This window comes from Bos javanicus, chromosome 16, assembly GCF_032452875.1.
Source record: "Bos javanicus breed banteng chromosome 16, ARS-OSU_banteng_1.0, whole genome shotgun sequence".
NCBI lineage: Eukaryota > Metazoa > Chordata > Mammalia > Artiodactyla > Bovidae > Bos > Bos javanicus.
In genome coordinates this window covers 36348396-36371474 of record NC_083883.1, presented here as the reverse complement: position 1 = coordinate 36371474, position 23079 = coordinate 36348396, and the positions used below count along the sequence as shown (strand labels likewise).

The 23079-nt window shown below is 38.6% G+C and overlaps 1 protein-coding gene across 6 annotated transcripts in view; it reads right to left on the bottom strand.

The window, feature by feature from the left end:
* Window positions 1-23079, bottom strand: part of RGS7 (regulator of G protein signaling 7) — a 479738-nt gene that overhangs the window by 209252 nt on the left and 247407 nt on the right. The gene's annotated exons all lie outside the window — the stretch shown is intronic.

The window sequence follows — 23079 nt, the reverse complement described above, 5'->3', positions numbered from 1 at the left end:
CCACCCTCTCCCTCTCCCACAGAGTCCATAAGACTGATCTATACATCGGTGTCTCTTTTGCTGTCTCGTACACAGGGTTATTGTTACCATCTTTCTAAATTCCATATATATGCGTTAGTATACTGTATTGGTGTTTTTCTTTCTGGCTTACTTCACTCTGTATAATAGGTTCCAGTTTCATCCATCTCATTAGAACAGATTCAAATGTATTCTTTTTAATGGCTGAGTAATACTCCATTGTGTATATGTACCACAGCTTTCTTATCCATTCATCTGCTGATGGGCATCTAGGTTGCTTCCATGTTCTGGCTATTATAAACAGTGCTGTGATGAACATTGGGGTACACGTGTCTCTTTCCCTTCTGGTTTCCTCAGTGTGTATGCCCAGCAGTGGGATTGCTGGGCAGAGGAAGGTAAACTTCCAAACTCATTCTATGAGGCCACCATCACCCTAATACCAAAACCTGACAAAGATCCCACAAAAAAAGAAAACTACAGGCCAATATCACTGATGAACATAGATGCAAAAATCCTTAACAAAATTCTAGCAATCAGAATCCAACAATACATTAAAAAGATCATACACCATGACCAAGTGGGCTTTATCCCAGGGATGCAAGGATTCTTCAATATCCGCAAATCAATCAATGTTATACACTACATTAACAAATTGAGAAACAAAAACCATATGATTATCTCAATAGATGCAGAGAAAGCCTTTGACAAAATTCAACATCCATTTATGATAAGAACTCTCCAGAAAGCAGGAATAGAAGGAACATACCTCAACATAATAAAAGCTATATATGACAAACCCACAGCAAACATTATCCTCAATGGTGAAAAATTGAAAGCATTTCCTCTAAAGTCAGGAACAAGACAAGGGTGCCCACTTTCACCATTACTAATTAAAGCATTTTAAAAGTTGAACTTTTTGAGAAAAAAAATAGTTCTCATAAGAATTTTGTATATCTGTTTTGCTTAGCTAAGAATAATGCCATGTTTTTGTCTTTCTACACTTTATCATATAAATATTTTCAGTTTGGTTAAAAGGTGATTGATAAAACAGAAAGGTGGCTATTTTTGAGTCCACTAAGCTTAAGAATAATTTTGTGCTTAGAATATTGCCTCTCTCCTGTTTTCATATTCTTTGGTTATAAATGATAGAAAATATTGTGATAATAAGATCCACATTTCATTAGTGCTAGCTCTTGAGCTCAGTGCAAAAGAAAATAGAAGACTTAAAAGCATCAGCTTGGATTTCCTCTTCAAATAAGAGAGTTTCTATTATTTAATTTAATATTAACGCCTACAACCTGTGATCTGCCTAGAAATACAGGACTAATTGCCAGCAACTGTTGCTTCTCTTGTTCAGGCATTTACTAAAGTGAGATGTGAAATGTACATGCACCAACACACATGTACACAATTAATAAAATAAATGTCACATGATAGCTTTTGCCTATTTACTACCTTCTAAGGTACGTATTTTTCTTTCAATTTGATTAGTACATTCTCTTCTGTTTCTGAAAATTTTTCAGTTTTAAAGGGCTTTGCTTTACCAAGTCTAATATGAAATTTAGTTCTAAATAACATTCATTCAAATCACAGCTTCTGACTTTTGTATGTGCTTCTAAACCTATGGCACATATATATACACATACATACGTTGTATGAACACTATGAATCTCAAAATCTATTCATTTATGACCCTATAAATGGCTTAGTGGTAAAGAACCCATCTGCCAATGCAGGAGACACAGGAAATGCGGGTTCGATCTCTGGGTCAGGAAGATCCCCTGAAGAAGGAAATGGCAACCCACTCCAGTATTCTTGCCTAGGAAGTCCATGGACAGATGACTTAGCAACTAAACAACAACAAAATTACTGATGCTGGATTCTAGACCAGACTTACAGAAGGCACTATGGATGTGAAAATGAATATAATACACTTGCTGCCTTCAAAAAAATTCAGGCAATATTGAAAACAATGGTAAAATTTGAGTAAGGTTTCATTAATAGTGTAGTACCAATATCAATTTCCCATTTTTGAAAATTATGCTATAAATATATAAGATGCTGGAATTAGAGGAAACTGAGTAAAGGACGTAGAACTTTCTGTACTATTTTTGCATCCCTTTCTGTGAATCTAAAATTACTCAAAATAAAACATTAAAAAAAGTTTTATTTTGTATTGGAGTGTAGTAAATTAACAATGTTGTGATAGTTTAGGGTAAGTGGCAAAGGGATTCAGCCATACATATACATGTATCCATTCTCCCCCAAACTCCCCTCCCATCCAGGCTACCACATAACATTAGAAGAGTTCCATGTGCTATACAGTAGGTCCTTCTTAGTTATCCATTTAAAATATAGCAGTATATATATGTCCATCCAAACTCCCTAAATATCCCTTCCCCCCATTCTTCCCCTCAATGTCAAATTGTTTTATCCATCAATTATCAACCAATACAACTTCAGAACAATATTCAATGAAGAAATCTTACTTGCCTGGGTAAGTATTTTCAGGTTTATTAACATGAGAAACTGAGATGTGGGAAGAATGGATATAAGATCTTATTATCATTTATGACTCTCTGAACAAGCTAAGTAAGTTCTCTAAGGCTTCATTTTCTCATGTATAAAATGCATATAATGATATTTATAATTATTCTTTCACAATATTTGTAGGATTGGGTTGGGGCAAAAGCGGTAATTTACTAAACAAGCTAGCATATACAAAGCACCATACATGGGCAGACAACAAATATTGGACTTCAGATGTCTATAAACACCCCTGATACTTAGCGATGTATATTTTCCACTCCTTATGTCCCTTTTCCATGTGAAAGCAGCACCATTAGCTGAATTCTCTTGCCTCTCTCTGTTCCCCAATTAACTCCACTCTGGGGATCTAGGCTGACTTAGGTAGAGGATTGGTAAAGAGAAATTGGCCTATTGGGCCCATCACTTTCCTGTGGGGAAGCCCCTATCCAAATCTGCTGATTTAGAGAGGCCCACCCCAGTGGGTGACTAGTCAGTTAGGTACTAGGTTTTAGGATTAAGTCTCCCGTGTTCACAAATACTCTTCAATATAATAGCTTTGTCAGCAATCAAGGTGCTACTGTGATCTCTAACTGCTTTACTTTCTGGATGTGAGTTTCAATGGGTTCTGAATTCAGATAGGAAAGGAAGTCTTTTTTCTAAGATCAGACCCCCCAAACACACCAACATATTCAATTCTTCACATGTAGTAAATATATTTCATCCAATTACAGAATCATGAAAAAGATCCACTTTTATGACTTTTATTTTGTTGTTGTTTGTCCTTCATTCATCTGACACAATGTTCAGAAGTGACAAATAAGCTGCTTTGCTTTACCTAATATCAGCCTGTAAACCTTTGTATGATTAGCTTACTAGTTTAAACCCGGCCACCTATGATGGACATGGAAACCTCTCTGACTCTCACTTTAATCAATTCAGCTCCCCAGCATGTGACAATCATCACCTCTGGTCTTGGGTGTGGAATTAAGGTCTGCTTCTCAGTCTGTTGAATTTCAAAGGACCAAGGTTATGAATGTGGGAATTAAGAGTAACCTATGTGGTTGTATTTTAAAATCTTGCATTTTTTGAGCCATAATTTCCACAGGAGGAAAAAGTTTAAAAATCCATGTAAAAACAGGATTTGTATTCCAGATTGAAAATGTGATGACCAAAATGAATTCATGTTTTTATCTTAATTCAGATATGATCTATGCATGAACTTTATCATGAAATAGAAAGAGCAAACAAAGATAAATTCAATCTAGTTTTTAAAAGCTAAGATCAGTCACAAAGGCCACATATAATAAAAAATCATTCTAAACTCATTTAAGCATTCACTCAGAGTCTATTTTTAAAATAAGCAGGTTTTAACATGCTTGATCACCAGCATTCTCATTATAAGATTAGAAAATAAGAGCAGACAAACTAAAGAGCAAGCTAGATAGGAAGAGACTAAAAAAGTAACTTTAATAAATGATAAAATCCTTTGAGATGATTTAATTTAAGGCCTCAGATGTCATACCTTTAATTTAATTTAATACCTTTAATTTAAAGACTCAGATGTCCTACCTTTCAAATAAGACATGTATATATGCATCTATCTATCTACCTATCTATCTGTATTTCCCAAAGAAAGGCAATGCCAAAGAATGTTCCAACTACCAAGCAATTGCACTCATCTCATGCTCTAGCAAAGTAATGCTCAAAATTCTCCAAGCCAGGCTTCAACAGTATGTGAACCAAGAACTTACAGATGCTCAAGCTGAATTTATAAAAGGCAGAGGAACCAGAGATCAAATTTCAAACATCTGTTGGATCATATAAAAAACAAGAGAATTTCAGAAAAACATCTACTTCTGCTGTATTGACTATGCCAAAGCCTTTGACTGTGTGGATCACAACAAAGTGTGGAAAATTCAAGAGATGGAAATACCAGACCACCTTATCTGCCTCCTGAGAAATCCGTATGCAGGTCAAGAAGCAACAGTTAGAACTGGACATGGAACAATGGACTGGTTCCAAATTGGGAAAAGAGTATGTCAAGGCTGTATATTGTCACCCTGTTTATTTATCTTATATGCAGAGTACATCATATGAAATACTGGGCTAGATGAAAGACAAGCTGGAATCAATATTGCTAGGAGAAATATCAATAACCTCAGATATGCAGATGAAACCACCCTTATGGCAAAAAGCGAAGAAGAACTAAAGAGTCTCTTGATGGAAGTGAAAGAGGAGAGTGAAAAAGCTGGCTTAAAACTCAACATTCAAAAAACAAAGATCATAGCATCCCATCTCATCACTTCTTGGCAAACAGATGGGGAAACAATGGAAACAGTAACAGACTTTATATTCAGGGACTCCAAAATCACTGCAGATGGTGACTGCAGCCACAAAATTAAAAGACGCTTGCTCTTTGAAAGAAAAGCTATGACAAACCTAGATAGCATATTAAAAAAGCAGAGACATTGCCTTCTCCGACCAACAAAGTTACATATTGTCAAAGCTGTGGTTTTTCCAGTAGTCATGTATGGATATAAGAGTTGGACCATAAAGAAAGCTGAGTGCCGAAGAATTGATACTTTTGAACTGTGGTGTTGGAGAAGACTTTTGAGAGTCCCTTGGACTGAAAGGAGATTGAATCAGTCAATCCTACAGGAAATCAGTCCTGAATATTCATTGAGACGACTGATGCTGAAGCTGAAGCTCCAATACTCTGGCCACCTGATGCGAAGAAACGACTCATTGGCAAAGACCCTGGTGCTGGGAAAGATTGAAGGCAGGAGGAGAAGGGGACGACAGAGGATGAGATGGTTGGATGGCATCACTGACTTGATGGACATGAGTTTGAGCAAGTGCCAGGAGTTGGTGATAGACAGGGAAGCCAAATGTACTGTTTCCAAGGGGTCACAAAGAGTTGAACATGACTGACCTGACACTTGAGAAATCTGTATGCAGGTCAGGAAGCAACAGTTAGAACTGGACATGGAACAACAGACTGGTTCCAAATAGGAAAAGGAGTATGTCAAGGCTGTATATTGTCACCCTGCTTATTTAACTTATATGCAGAGTACATCATGAGAAACACTGGACTGGAAGAAACACAAGCTGGAATCAAGATTCCCGGGAGAAATATCAATAACCTCAGATATGCAGACGACACCACCCTTATGGCAGAAAGTGAAGAGGAACTAAAAAGCCTCTTGATGAAAGTGAAAGAGGAGAGTGAAAAAGTTGGCTTAAAGCTCAACATTCAGAAAACGAAGATCATGGCATCCGGTCCCATCACTTCATGGGAAATAGATGGGGAAACAGTGTCAGACTTTTTGGGCTCCAAAATCACTGCAGATGGTGACTGCAGCCACAAAATTAAAAGATGCTTACTCCTTGGAAGGAAAGTTATGACCAACCTAGAATAGCATATTCAAAAGCAGAGACATTACTTTGCCAACAAAGGTCCGTCTAGTCAAGGCTATGGTTTTTCCAGTGGTCATGTATGGATGTGAGAGTTGGACTGTGAAGAAGCCTGAGCACCGAAGAATTGATGCTTTTGAACTGTGGTGTTGGAGAAGACTTTTGAGAGTCCCTTGGACTGCAAGGAGATCCAAGGAGATCCAGTCCATTCTAAAGGAGATCAGTCCTTGGATTTCTTTGGAAGGACTGATGCTAAAGCTGAAACTCCAGTACTTTGGCCACCTCATGCGAAGAGTTGACTCATTGGAAAAGACTCTGATGCTGGGAGGGATTGGGGGCAGGAGGAGAAGGGGACGACAGAGGATGAGATGGCTGGATGGCATCACTGACTCGATGGATGTGAGTCTGAGTGAACTCCGGGAGTTGGTGATGGACAGGGAGGCCTGGCGTGCTGCAATTCATGGGGTCACAAAGAGTCGGACACGACTGAGCAACTGAACTGGACTGAACTGAACTAAGCAACTGTATTGAACTGAACTGAATCAACAATGGTGCAATATCTGTAAATTAATGTGATACAGTACACTAACAAATTAAAGAATAAAAATTATATGAACATCTCAACAGATACATAAAGAAGCATTTGACAAAATTAAATATCTATATATGATTTCAAACAAAACTCAACAAAGTGAGTATAACAGAAACAAACCTCACATAATAAAGACCATATATGACAAACCCACATAAGTGGTCACATGTGGTTGTGAGAGCTGGATGGTAAAGAAGGCAGAGGGTTGAAGAATTGATGCCTTCAAACTATGGTGCTGGAGAAGACTCCTGAGAGTCCTTTGGACAGCAAGGAGATCAAAACATGTCAATCTTAGGGGAAATCAACTGTGAATACTCATTGGAAGGACTGATGCTGAAGTTGAAGCTCCAGTATTTTGTTATCTGATGCAAAGAGCTGACTCATTGGAATGTCCCTGATGCTGGGAAAGACTGAGGGCAGAAGGAGAAGAGTGCATCAGAGGATGAGATGGCTGGATGGCATCACAGAAGTGATGGACATGAAATTTGGCAAACTTCGGGAGATGGTGAGGGACAGAGAGGCCTGGTGTGCTGCATTCCATGGGGTCAGAAAGAGTCAGACACGACTGGGTGACTGGACAACAGCAACAATGACAAACCCACAGCCAACATCATATTCAAGGATGAAAAGAACTTCTTTCCTGTAAGATCAAAACAGGAAAAGGATGCCAACTCTCACTACTTTTATTCACCATAGTATTAGAAGTCCTAGACACAGCAATCAAGAAAAAAGAGGAATTCCAACTGGAAAAGAAGTAAAACTGTTATTTTCAAGTGACAGATTACCCAGAAAATCCTAAAGATGTCACTGGAAAAAAAAAATTAGAACTCATCAATGAACTGGGCAAAGATGCAAGATTTAAAATCAATATATAGAAGTCTATTGCATTTCTACCAATTTACAACAAACTATCAGAGAGAGAAATTAAGAAAACTATCCCATTTACAATTGCAGCAAAATATAAAACATACAGGGATAAATCTAAGGAGGTAAAAGACCTGAACATGGAAAACTGTAAGATGCTGATGAAGGAAATGAAAACATAAGCAGATGGAAAGATATACCACGGTCTTGGATTGGAAGAACGAATACTGCTAAAATACCATACTACCCAAATTAATCTACAGCTTCAATGCAAGCTCTATCAAAATACACACTGTATTTTTCACAGAACTAGAACAAATAATTCTAACATTTGTATGGAAACACAGAAGACCCACAAAAGCCAGAATAAGCTTTAGAAAGAAGAACAAAGCTGAAGGTATCACAGTTCCTAATTTCAAACTGTACCACAAAACTACAGGCGTCAAAACAGTATGGTGCTGGGACAAAACAAGTCACATAGATCACTGGAACAAAAGAGAGAGCACAGAGACTATACCACAATTATAGGGGAATTAATCTATGGGGAAGGATGCAAGGATATACAGTGAGGAAGAGACAACCTCTTCAACAAGGCCACTGTTGGGGAAACTAGACAGTTACATGCAAAAGAATCAAACTGAACTACTCTCTCACACCAAGCACAAAAATAAACTCAAAATGAATTAAAGATTTAAATGAAGGACCTTAAACCATAATACTTCCAGTATTATCTTTGAGTCAGTGATGCCATCCAACCATCTTGTCCTCTGTAATTGCCTTCTCTTCGTGCTTTCAATCTTTCCCAACATCAGGGTCTTTTCTAATGAGTTGGCTCTTCGTATCAGGGAGCCAAAGTATTGAAATAGAGCTTCAGCTTCAGCATCAGTCTTTCCAATGAATATTCAGCATTGATTTCCTTTAGCATTGACTGGTTGGATCTCCTTGCAGTCCAAGGGACTCTCAAGAGTCTTCTCCAATACCACAGTTTAAGAGCATCAATTCTTCAGTGCTCAGCTTTCTTTATGCTCCAACTCTCCCATCCATACATGACTACTCGAAAAACCAGCAGACCAGCTAGAGCTGGTCTGTAAATATAAGGTTAAGTTCCCTAAGTCTCATCACTATCAGGAAGACTTCAGAAAACTGTCAAGAGATTTTTAAGACCAGAAAGGAAGGTGCACTGAGAACGAAATTTAAGAGACAAGTATACTTGCAGCATTGATCAAGTAGAAAAATATGGCAAACTTTCTGAGTTAGGTAGACAAGACAAGATCTGTGTTCACTGCTGCTGCTGCTGCTGCTGCTGCTGCTGCTGCTAAGTCGCTTCAGTCGTGTCCAACTCTGTGCTCACTACGTGTTGTGTTTTTTCCCAGCCTGGAAGCAACAGGCAGTTCTTTGCCCATCTATATGCCTGGAGACCTAGAATCTGAACATTCTTGTCAGGGCTCAGGAGTCAGAAATGTGAGATCCTTTTTAAGGACTATAAAAAAAAGTTTATCCAGTGGTTTCATTGATACATAGGTTCTCCTAGGTTGGACTATTCGTTCCTTCACAAAACTGCAAAAGACAATGGCAGAGGAAGTAATATTCTGCCCAGGCTCCTTTCCCATCAGGGATTCCGTAAGAAAATTAAGCCCTTCAAAATATGCTATTAGTGATTATTTTCTGAATTCTCTCAAAGTTGGTAGTGGGGCAGTGGCATTCTGATAGTATAGCAGTTAACTTTTTACATAAAATGGAACCCTCAGGCAATTAGGGTTTAATATTCTCAGAAAATCCTGGTTGAGAGTTCTGTTCCAGACGAGACCTGTCAGTGCATGGCGTGTTATTTGTGGAGTCATGAGCACTAGCTATGTTCTGTTTCTGCTGAGAAAAAAATGAGGGCTTTAGATTAAGTGTGGGTAGAAGGGCTACAGGAATGATTTCACTATTGTTGTTACAAGAATGACCAAAACAATGTCTTATGATCACCACCACCAGATATATGATTACTGTCTAGCCTAGGTTAATCCAGCCTGCTTAGCGTAAGAATTAATACTCTGTCTGTGGCTCCCATTTTGAAAAAAAATTAAGGATTATAACCTGAAGGTAAATCAAAAGCACTTTAAATGGACAAAAGCATACTCATGCTAATGATGAAGGTTTACCTACTTCAGAGGCACACTCTAAAAATAAAAATATAATGATTTGGCTATCTGCCTTATATTTCATGTTTTTCAAAGTTTTAAATTGGTTTTCGCTCCTGCTGATGTTGATCTTCTCTACATGAATTCCTTGGTTTACTTATTTCATAAAATGATTTTTAAAGTTCAGTTTCTTAGAATTCTTCTGAGATCAATAAGTAAATTGTAGAAATCAAAAGGGGAAAAAATTCCTCTTTTATCTGTTGTAGTGCTACCAATTCAGGCATTACAAGGCAAAAATGGGTTTTATTTTTTCAAAAGCATTTGAACAGACATATTAATGTTTCCAACCTACTGAACAGTTAGCTATAAATAAGGGAAAATTCCATGTGACTTTTCTGATTCACCCTTTACATGTAGAAGGTTGGAGATGGGGATTTGGCAAAAATCACCTCTTAATAACTGATATGTCTACCAAAAAAAGCTCTCTACACCGAGTTTAGTGCAGCTCTTCACTCACTCAACTCTACTCTTAAAAGAGAAACTAGGATACATAATAATCAAGCTAATACAAAATTCCTATACAAATTAGGTCCAAAACTAGACATGAAATATATAACTTCTCATACAATAAACATTTCTTTTATATCACCCATACTTTGATTTTCTCCCCCTTGAAAACAAAATTCTCATGCCAAGGAATTCAGAACTCCTAGCTGCCTTCTTCCGACAACAATACACAATAATTTCATGATAAAAAAAAATAGTTTGCCTTACTTCCTCCTAGAACATCTGTGTCTATTATTTTATAGTTAAAGCATGGATGTCAGGTATAATTTCATGTAAATGTGGAATTTTAAAAACAAAGCAAATAAACAAACATAATAAATCAGAAGCAGAATTATAGATACAGAGAACATACAGGTGGAGGAGAGTAGAGGGAAAAAGAAATAGGTGAGGAAATTAAGAGGTACAAACATCTAGTTGCAAAATAAATGAGTCAGGAGTATGAAATGTACAGTGTGGGACACACAGTCAATAACTATATAATATTTTTGCACAGTGACATGTAACTAGATTTTTATGGTGATTATTTTGAAATATAAAGTAATATCGAATCACTATGGTGTGTATCATAAATTAACAGTATTCCAGGGTAATTTTATATCCTGGGAAATAGATGGGGAAACAGTGGAAACAGCATCAGACTTTATTTTTCTGGGCTCCAAAATCACTGCAGATGGTGACTGCAGCCATGAAATTAAAAGACGCTTACTCCTTGGAAGGAAAGTTATGACCAACCTAGATAGCATATTCAAAAGCAGAGACATCACTTTGCCAACAAAGGTCCGTATAGTCAAGGCTATGGTTTTTCCTGTGGTCATGTTGAATGTTAGAGTTGGACTGTGAAGAAAGCTGAGTGCCAAAGAATTGATGCTTTTGAACTGTGGTGTTGGAGAAGACTCATGAGAGTCCCTTGGACTGCAAGGAGATCCAACCAGTCCATTCTGAAGGAGATCAGCCCTGGGATTTCTTTGGAAGGAATGATGCTAAAGCTGAAACTCCAGTACTTTGGCCACCTCATGTGAAGACTTGGCTCATTGGAAAAGACTCTAATGCTGGGAGGGATTGGGGGCAGGAGGAGAAGGGGACGACAGAGGATGAGATGGCTGGATGGCATCACTGACTTGATGGACATGAGTCTGAGTGAACTCCGGGAGTTGGTGATGGACAGGGAGGCCTGGCATGCTGCGATTCATGGGGTCACAAAGAGTCGGACACGACTGAGCAACTGAACTGAACTGAATTGAAGAGCTCTCATCAAAAGGAAAAGTTTTTGCTTTGTCTTTAATTTTGTACCTATGAGATAGATGCTTACTAAACTGATTATGTTAATCATTTAATGATGTACTTATGTATGTAAAAAATTAGGCTGTAGGAGATCAACCAAGGTGGCAGAGTAAGAGAAAATATTGAGATCACCTATCCCCCAAAAGACATCCAAAACACAACTATAGGAGGAGTCAAGGAGGCAGCATAAGAGGATGTGGAATTCATTGCTTCTCACAAGTACATCAACAACACATCACAAATGGAACAATTCTCTCAGAGCTCCTTTTGAACATTCGTGGAAGGAAGACTTCAAATACCTAAAAGGATGAGAAAAATCTCCTTGCAACTGGGTTGGACAAAAGAAGGGGGAAAAAAGAAAAGAGGAATCAAAAAAGGAACCAGAAATCATAGCGGGAAGCTAAAGGTGAGGAGAGCTGAAGGGGAGGAAAGTTCCCCACACTCAGAAAGAGAATAAAGGGTTTGTCTTTCTCCAAGACATTTTTTTAATTTACTTAAGCTCCATAATCACTGCAGATGGCAACTGCAGCCATGAAATTAAAAGATGCTTGCTCCTTGGAAGGAAAGCTATGACAAACAATGTATTAAAAAGCAGGGACATCACTTTGCTGACAAAGGTCCATATAGACAAAGCTATGGTTTTTCCAGTAGTCTGTACAGATGTTAGAGCTGGACCATAAAGAAGGCTGAGCATGGAGGAATTGATGCTTTCGAACTGTGGTGCTGGAGAAGACTCTTGAGAGTTCATTGGATCTCTACAAGGAGATCAAACCATTCAACTTTAAAGGAAATGAACCCTGAATATTCACTGGAAGGGACTGATGCTAAAACTGAAATTCCATTACTTTTGGCCATCTGATGCAAAGAGCTGACTCATTGGAAAAGACACTGATGCTGGGAAAGATTGAAGGCAAAAGGAGAAGAGGGCAGCAGAGGATGAGATGGTTGACAGCATCACTGATTGAAAGGACATGAATCCGAGCAAACTCCAGGAGATATTGAAGGACAGAGGAGCCTGGATTGCTGCAGTCCATGGGGTCACAAATAGTCAGACATGAGTTAGTGACTAAACACAACAACAAAAACAAAGATATTAGGTGGAAAATGTTTCTTGGTATCTTAAATATTTGAGGCATGGTCTTGCCATTTTGCTTCATGAACCGCAATCTAGATGTCAGGTGGAACGCTATGTCCTTGGAGTTTAATGTAGAATTTTCTTGACCTTCCAATGAATGACATGAGGAAGTTTTATGCTGTTCTGGGATATCGGCTAATCTCTTCCTGGCTCAGATTTACACAGACAGAGGGTCATTATTCTATGTCTGCATATAGTGAGCTCAAGATCAATTACATAGCTCTACATAAGAATGCTGCTGCTGCTGCTGCTGCTAAGTCACTTCAGTCGTGTCCGACTCTGTGCGACCCCATAGACGGCAGCCCACCAGGCTCCCCCGTCCCTGGGATTCTCCAGGCAAGAGTACTGGAGTGGGGTGCCATCGCCTTCTCCGACATAAGAATGCTACTCACATCAATTCAAGGTTTTCTAGAATTCACTCAGTATTTGAGAAGATAACATGGAGAAGGCTGTTCTAGGTCTCTGTCCCTCCTTCTCCCTCATCCAAATACTTCTGATGCATGTATGCATGTGCATATGTGTGTGTGCACGCACACACACACACTGACTTCATCCTTCCTTTCTTCTGCAGAAAAGTCATGTGTTTCTCCTTGGCTCTCGTGAACATCAGCTTCTTCCCCCACACTCAGCCTTCAGCTTCTATTCCAAGCATGCATTCTCAACCAAGTCAATTCTCTACTTAAGAAAAGTTTTCATGCCAGCTGCAAAAAGAATAAAGCAATCATCCTATTTTTCAAAACCAATTTAAACACACAGTAGGTGTTTAGAATATAATAAATACATACATATTTACTGCTCTGAGTATAGAAGGTTCTCTGCACTGTGAGCTGGCATAGAAACAGCCTAGGTTGACAGAGAGTTTTACACACACACACACCCCATTTAATTTATAAAGGGAAAGACATATATTAATTCCCCTTAACTACATAGATCTCAGTTCCTCTTTGGAACATGAACTTCAGACATTTTCTCACAGTTGCTGTCTAACAAAGGAAAAACGCTCTTATTTTCAATGTGCAGAGAGAGAGAAGAGGAGACATAAGTGGGGTAAATGACTCCAAAACTGGCCTTCAGGCAGCAAAGGGCAGAACAACAGCTAGAACCTGGAGTTTTGAAAACCCAAGTCAAGGGCCAGGAGACAATGTCGTCTCACCAAGAAAAAATTTTCAAATTTTGTGCTTTCTCTCAAAATTGGTAAAATCTGAGGTTTCAACCATTTGTACTCATTGGGGTAGTATGTATAGCAGGAGGTTCAAACTAGGCTCTAGAGCAAAACTGTTTGGATAAAAATCACAGATCTGCTATTGTAGTTTCCTATCTTGAGAAACTTAGTCAACATCTTATCGCCTCAATCTCAGCATCTGAAAAATAGAAATGATAAATAATAGTATCCACCTCACAGAGCTATTGTGAGGATTAAATGAGTTTACACCCTCCTACCCCCAGCTCCCCATACACCTACCACAGAGCTTAGGAAAGTGCCTGGTACAAAAAAACAGCACATAACTGTTGGCTATAATTATGCCTTCTTTTCAAATTGCTCATTCTTTTTTAGCAACCCTGAGTCGATTTTTTTTTTTCTCTTGGTGACAGCATTGTCTAACTACGGAAACCAACCTTGCAGAATTCTAAGCATATGATTAAATCCAACATATTGCCATTCTATTGTTCACTTCCCTCCTTTCTTTTCCCTTATCACTTCCCTTTCTTCCTTCCATTTTTATTTCCTTTCTTCCTTCTTTCCTCCTCTCCAGAAATATTTCCTGAGTGCCTACTAAGTGTACTACACATGTGTGCTAATTCCGACTTCAGCCATCTCCGACTCTTTGAAACCCTATGGACTGTAGCCTGCCAGGCTCCTTTGTCCATGGGATTCTCCTCGCAAGAGTACTGGAGTGGGTTGCCATGCCCTCCTCCATGGGATCTTCCCAACTCAAAGATCGAACCCACACTTTTAAGTCTCTTGCATTGGGAGGCGAGTTCTTTACCACTGATGCCACTGGGAAGCTCCATGTGCATTATGGTACAGTATTAAACTAGGTAGAGTAGTAAAGATCAAATAGCCATTTAAAAATAATTTCCATACTATTTTATCAGTTAAATTTAAAATAGAAGTAAATACTTGAACAAGGTAGACTGCCAACTGTGGTACTAACATGTATCTAGATATATACATCTGCATGTAAAAACATAGTTTTAGAGACTTTTCTCTGCAAAAATTTAACATATTTCATAAATATATAAGGATAAACAAATTTGTAGCTTCAAATAGAAATATAGAGAGATATGTTACTAAAAGGTCAGAAATGATTTCACTATATCAAAAAATTCAAATTATAAAACACAAATATTTATGTAAGTATATATGAATGTTCTACAACTCTACAAAATATTTAAAAATTATTTCACAAAGCAATTGCTCAAAAACTGACTACTTAAATGTTATTTGAACATACAGAATAATAATAAGAAGAAGGATAAAGCAGCTCATCAGAGAAGTAGATAGGGAACTCTACAAAAGGGGTGGGAACTCTATTAAGATTTTTCAGTTTTGGATACAGCTCACATTTTCATCCTCTATCCTATATGCTGTCTTAAGCCCAGAAAGAAGGCAAATTAAATAATGCTTAAACAACTAAATGATTGTATTGATGTTCATACCAAGAAATAGTGACAGAGGACAGCTTCTATTTATGTGCCAATTAACACTGCAGAGAAGGGGGAAACTTAACTTTATCAAAATTATACTCTTCTAACACTTTGAATATGTGGATCACAATAAACTGTGGAAAATTCTGAAAGAGATGGGAATACCAGACCACCTGACCTTCCTCTTGAGAAACCTATATGCAGGTCAGGAAGCAACAGTTAGAACTGGACATGGAACAACAGACTGGTTCTAAATAGGAAAAGGAGTATGTCAAGGCTGTATATTGTCACCCTGCTTATTTAACTTATACACAGAGTACATCATGAGAAATGCTGGGCTGGAAGAAACACAAGCTGGAATCACGATTGCCGGGAGAAATATCAATAACCTCAGATATGCAGATGACACCACCCTTATGGCAGAAAGTGAAGAGGAACTCAAAAGCCTCTTGATGAAAGTGAAAGTGGAGAGTGAAAAAGTTGGCTTAAAGCTCAATATTCAGAAAACGAAGATCATGGCATCCAGTCCCATCACTTCATGGGAAATAGATGGGGAAACAGTGGAAACAGTGTCAGACTTTATTTTTAGGGGCTCCAAAATCACTGCAGATGGTGATTGCAGCCAGGAAATTAAAAGACACTTACTCCTTGGAAGGAAAGTTATGACCAACCTAGACGGCATATTAAAAAGCAGAGACATTACTTTGCCAACAAAGGTCCGTCTAGTCAAGGCTATGGTTTTTCCAGTGGTCATGTATGGATGTGAGAGTTGGACTGTGAAGAAAGCTGAGCGCCAAAGAATTGATGGTGTTGGAGAAGACTCTTGAGAGTCCCTTGGACTGTAAGGAGATCCAACCAGTCCATCCTAAAGGAAATCAGTTCTGGATGTTTATTGGAAGGACTGATGCTAAAGCTGAAACTCCAATACTTTGGCCACCTCATGCGAAGAGCTGACTCATTGGAAAAGACTCTGATGCTGGGAGGGATTGGGGGCAGAAGGAGAAGGGGATGACAGAGGATGAGATGGCTGGATGGCATCACCGACTCGATGGAAATGAGTTTGGGTGAACTCCGGGAGTTGGTGATAGACAGGGAGGCCTGGCGTGCTGGGATTCATGGGGTTGCAAAGAGTCGGACAGGACTGAGCGACTGAACTAAACTGAACTAACACTTTGAAAAAGAACTTTCAAAACAGAAGTTGAAAAAAGAGCTGAGTTTTTCACCCTCAGTCTCAACACTGAAATCAACCATAAGATTTATTTGCAAAATGCCATAAATAACTTCTGTGTTCAAGTGCACTTGGCTACTGGCCACCAGAAACAAACAGGCAAAAAAAAAAAAAAAAAAAAAACTGAACGAAAATTCCTTAAGCAGTAAAATAACAGATTATTTTTGTCTGTTTTAAAATCTCACAAAATGAGAGGCCCTGAGATAGAGTGGCTTGAGATCTGGTTACATCTTTGTGACCTTCAGAATCATAGGGTGGCATCACATTTCATATTCCAGCTTGAAATACAAACAAAACGGACCTAGCACTTACTTGTGCTTCCTTCAAATAGCAAAGAAATGTTCCCAGCAGCCCTATAAAGGAGATCTCTTTAGGTCAAATTAGCCAGAATTTGGTTACATGTATTTGATTAGCCCATCACTGGCAAGGAGAATGGAATACACATAATCAGCCACCCAGAAAGCAGTGGTCCTCAAACTTGAGTATGCACTGGAGTTATCTGGAGAGCTTATTAAAATGCAGATTCATGAGTTTGCATTTCCAAAAAGCTCCTAGGTGATGCGGATCCTTTTAAGCATGCTTTATATTGCTCTAAAGCATGAGTGAGTATGAATGCCTACATAAAATTGGGTGTGTGAGCAGGGGTCAGGGGAATAACTCTTAGGTAATCAACCAAAGTTCATCTCAGATATCTTATATTATTAAAACTGCTTTTCATCCATTACTTTTATATCAAATTAATGACATAACTGAGTATCTTCTAGGTATTTTAGAATCACAAGCTTTTGATGTATATAACTACTGATCTATCTCTCTGAATCTAGGGCAAGACTATAACTCAGAAAGTTGCTATCACTGCTCAGTGAACACAGTCTTCAAATCATCAGTGTTACTACATGACAGTGAAAGTTTCCCAGTTGTGTCCAACTCTTTGCGGCCCCATGGGTGTCCAACTCTTTGCAACCCCATGGACACAAAGTCCACAGAGTCCATGGAATTCTCGAGGCCAGAATACTGGAGTGGGTAGCCTTTCCCTTCTCCAGGGGATCTTCCCAACCCAGGGACCAAACCCAGGTCTCCCACATTGCAGGTGGATTCTGTATCAGCTGAGCCATCAGGAAAGCCCAAGAATATTGGAGTGGGTACCCTATCGCTTCTCCAGTGGATCTTCCCAACCCAGGAATCAAACCGGGGTCTCCTGCATTGCAGGTGGGTTCTTTACCAACTGAGTGATCAGGGTTACTATAGATGGAGCTATTACTTCTATTTAGAATGAGCATTATTTGGCTGACTTTAAAAATGAGAAGAAAAAGAGGCTGAGGTTACAACTTTTTCTAGCCCAGCAAGCATTCACTTAGTAACCACTTTTGAGTAAAAAAATTCAAAACAATGCACTTCACCAGATGCTCCTTTAATTTTCCAGGGATTAATTTGAGAGTTAATTACACATTTTAAGTGATTAACAACAACAAAGAAAAAAAGCACTAAGCTCTCTACTGATGCTTTGAATTGTACTATGGACCATTGTTCATTCTCATTTTCAAGAACCAGAATCATTTTGACTCACAAAAAAGTCCTGGAATGAATCTCCCTTCTACTTGGCAACATTTACTTGTTGTAATGAGCAAGTAATTACTTCTATAAATTCTGTAGGAAGCTTTCAATTATTCATGTCTATTAATAAGAAAGGAGACAATAAGAAAAAGGCAAAGATAAAATCAGTAATGACTTCATGCCAAAAAATACATATTTCTTAGTCAGTAACTCTAAAATCTTTTTCCTAACGATATAGAATTGCTAACAACAAACAGCAGTAAACATTCTCTGTTAAACCACCAAACATCCTAAATTTGCAAGCCACTTAACTTTCTTGAACACCATTTCCTTACCTGAATGAACCATTAAGGGTTTGGATTGAATTTTTTTGTTTTTTAATATTCCTTTCAAATACAATCTAAAGATGACAACTCCTTCCCCTGCACTTGGAGATAGGTGTTAATAGCAATTAAATATGAAATAATAGGAAAAAAGATTTTTAATTACAAAGTAAAAGAAAACAGGAGGCCAGGATGATTCTGATCTGAAAGGAGAGCTGGTTGTAACATGATAGTCCAGTTCAGTTCAGTAGCTCACTTGTGTCCGACTCTTTGCAACCCCATGAACCACAGCACGCCAGGCCTCCCTGTCCATCACCAACTCCCGGAGTCCACCCAAACCCATGTCCATTGAGTCAGTGATGCCATCCAATCTCTCATCCTCTGTCATCCCCTTCTCCTGCTCTTAATCTTTCCCAGAATCAGGGTCTTTTCAAATGAGTCAGCTCTTTGCATCAGGTGGCCAAAGTATTGGAGTTTCAGCTTTAGCATCAGTCCTTCCAGTGAACACCCAGGACTGATCTTCTTTAGGATGGACTGGTTGGATCTCCTTTCAGTCCAAGGGACTCTCAAGAGTCTTCTCCAACACCACAGTTCAAAAGCATCAGTTCTTCAGTGCTTAGCTTTCTTTATAGTCCAACTTTCACATCCATACATGACCACTGGAAAAACCACAGCCTTGACTAGATGGACCTTTGTTGACAAAGTAATGTCTCTGCTTTTTAAGATGATGTCTAGGTTGGTCATAACTTTCCTTCCAAGAAGTAACTGTCTTTTAATTTCATGGCTAACATGATAGAGATGGCAACAATTTAAGAAGGAATATTAACTGAATTAATGCCAGTTTGAAGAATGATGTGTCCACGCCAATAACAAGATCCACTTTTTTTAAGAAAACTTAAGCAAAATACGTGTTTCTCCTATAGACTTTCCTCTCTGTATCTTAAAAACACCTTTCCAGAGTCACTCATGAGTCATACTCATCCTTGAATTAAACTAAACACTCAGCACATGTGAAAGAAATGAAATGTTTATTTGGAAAAGTAAAGGAATTTGGATCTCTGCTCACTCACTTGAATCTAACCACCAAAATAAAGATGATATTTCACTCTTTCTAGAACAACAGTTCTCAAACTTGAGCCTGTGTCAGAATCTACTGGTAGGCTTATAAAAAGAGATGCTGGGTCCGACCCCCAGAGTTTCCAAGTCAGTAGATCTGAAGTAGGGCCTGAAAATTTGCATTTTTAATATTTTTCCAGGATACGCTGGTTGACATTGATGGTATCGGGTCCATAGTTAGGGATTATTGTTCTAGAAGACGGGTAATGGTTGATAAGTATGAAGTAGAGACTGTCTCTTTAGACATACATGTGGGAACTGGGCACAGAGTAGGAAAATATTTCAAAAGAAAAAGGACACCTAAACGGTTAAGGATATACCATGTATCTCTCATAACATCACAGCTCTCATTTTTCTACTTATTTTGATTCCAATTCTGAGCAGTACAAATGTACAAGCTGGAGCTGATTAAACCCAACATACAATGTTACTTCACTGATATTTTTTTTTCCTCTTAAATAAACAGAAAAACTTTGACTTCCTTTGCTAGCTATCTTACAATAAAATGCAAAGAAATGTTTATTAACCAAGCAGAGAATGAAGGACATTTTTTCTTTTACTTGTCTGGCTCATTATACTAGCTTGAATCACATTACATATCCTGTTAATAGATGATGCTCAAAAATTTAGCAAATCAAATGCAGCATTATTATCAACCGTAACTAGAAAATGTGACAGATTAAATAAAAGGAAAGAAAGAAGCAGCAGTCTATTAATGATGGACCTGTTGAAGGACGGTCATTGTTCACAAGCCAAGGATTCTGCCCCCTTTTTCACTAATAGAAAATTCTCACAAATACAATTCAAACCTTCCTGAGAGCCTACAGACAATGGAAAATATTCTACTTGTATATGTTTCATATAAAAATTAAGAAGGAGGATAATTTGGGGTGGACTAATATTTTTCAGGCAGAAATCCATAGATATTTTGTTACAAAATAGCACAAGGACTTCATTGAATGATTCTCCCATCTCCATGTGTAGAATGAAGCTCAGAAAAATGTTCATTTACATATTTACTTAATAATCATTCGTGGAAAGCACAGGGCCAGGTCTGTGCTTTGGATAGGGAAAAAAAATCCCTCTCTTCATTAGTTTTGACAGCCTGTCAGCTAGGAACAAAAATACAACACCTGCTTAAGATAAAAGTCTCAAGCAAAAATTTTTTAATCAAAGGAAAAAATAAGCAACTAAATAACTAAATACAACTGGCATGAGTGTAGGACACTGTGGTATATACTGACACAAGTTTATAAGAGATACTTGCATTTCTTGATGGGGTACATTAGCCCAAAATTTTACAGAATACAAGCAATCTCAAGGTTAAACATTAGATTTATTATTAAAATTTTTCAATAATTTGGCTTATAAGAATGGAATTTTAAAATTAAAAAAATGAGCAAAATATTCTATATCGTAATACACTGTAGAAATGTAACAGGTTGTAAAAATTGTAATGCAGAGGACATGTGGCCAAGATGATGGGGTAGGAAGACGCTGAGCTAACTTCCTCCTATGCTGCTGCTGCTGCTAAGTCGCTTCAGTCGTGTCCGACTCTTTGCGACCCCATAGATGGAAGCCCACCAGGCTCCCCCATCCCTGGGATTCTCCAGGCAAGAACACTGGAGTGGGTTGCCATTTCCTTCTCCAATGTGTGAAAGTGAAAAGTGAAAGGGAAGTCGCTCAGTCGTGTCCGACTTTTAGTGACCCCATGGACTGCAGTCTACCAGGCTCCTCCGTCCATGGGATTTTCCAGGCAAGAGTACTGGAGTGGTGTGCCATTGCCTTCTTCACTTCCTCCTATAGACATACCAAAATTACAACTACTTACACAGCAACTATTGATAAGCACAACACGAAGATTAACAGAAAAGATTTCCACAACTAAAGGGTGCATGAAGTAACCACAATGAGATAGGTAGGAGGGTTGAAGATGCAGTATGTCAGGATTCATATCCCCTGAGCAGGCAACCCACAAACAGAATAATCACAGTTGCAGAGATTTTCTCCAAGCATTAAGCAATTCAAGCCCCATACTGGGCTCCATAGCCTGGGGGGCCTTGCAACAAGAAACAAGCCGTCAGAACATCCAACTTTGAAAGCCAGTGGGGCTTGCATATGGGAGAATGGGAGGCCTATAGGAAACAGAGACTCTGTAAAAGGGTGCAAACAAAAATCATATGTACACTGAGTCCCAACACAGAGGCAGTAAATGAAAAGCAGCCTCACTCAGACACTTCAGAGAGCTTCTTTGAGAGGCAGGAGCCAACTGGGAATCCCTCTGAGGATATATTAAATCCTGGCAGCAGCCATTTGGGGGAGTTCCTTCAATCATGAGGACATTGGTGCTGGTGCATTAGAATCCTCCCACTAGCCTATTAGTGCCAGGGGGGTTACCAGCCCACCAGCAGGTCAGCACCAGCTCCACGATTCCTCCAGCCATGCAGCCAGCTTCCCCAGGAACCAGCCTACTTCACTAGTAGGCCAGGAACAGATCTGCATCCAGCTGCCCTAGGATCTGGACCTGCCCACTGGCAGGTCAGCACAAGCCCTGGGCCACTGCATGCTATAGCCAGCTACTCTAGAACCCAACCTCACCAACCAGCTGGCTGAAAGCCACCACTAGAGACAGGAGCTGATAGCCAACCAGGCTGGGAGCAAGCACCATCTACCAGTGTTCACACATTAGTTTGCCACGGCACAACAGAAGGGCTCAGGACATACTCACATATGGGGCACCCCTAGAGCATACAGCTCTGGTGACCAGAGGATAATGTGCTACTGAGCCCTTTAGGAGAGTTCCTAGGTAAAGCCACTTTCCCAAGTACAGGAAATGTAACCAATCTACATAATACATACAAAAAAAAACATGAAAAATAAGGCAAAATGAGGAGATGGGGAATATATCACAAATGAAGAAGATAAAACATCAGAAGAAAAACTAAACAAAGTGGAGATAAAGCAATTTACCCAATAAAGAGTTCAAATGATGATCATAAAGATGCTCAACAAACTTGAGAGAAGAATGTACAACAGTGAAAAGTTTAACTAACAGTTATAAAACATAAAGAAGAAGAGAAAGAGCTGAAAAATACAACTGAAATAAAAAATACATTATAAGGAATCAACAGTAAATTAGATGATACAGATGAAGGAATCAGCAAAGTGAAAAACACAGTACTGCAAATAGCCCAAATTGAAGGGAATAAAAGTAGAAGTAATATTTAAAAATTGGGATAGTTTAAGAGGCCTTTGGAACAACATGACATGTACTATAGTTGCATTATAGGTGTTTCATAAGAAGAAGAAAGAGAGAAAGGGGCAGAGAACTTACTTGAAGAAATAATAGCTAAAAATGTCCCTAGCCTGGGAAAGGAAACAGACATCCAGATACCAGAAGCCATACAAGGTCATGACCAATTTTTGCAAAGAGTTCCACTTTAAGACACATTATAAATAAAATGGAGGAAAAAAAAAGGATAAAGAGAGAATTTTAAAAGCAGCATAACAAAAGCAAAATTATAACATACTGAATTCAAAAATACATTAAAAGGATCATACAACATGATCAAGTGGATTTACCCTGGGGATTAATGGATGGTTAAATATCCGTAAATCAATCACTGTGACACGTCACATTAAGAAATTGAAGAATAAAACTCATGATCATCTCAATAGATAAA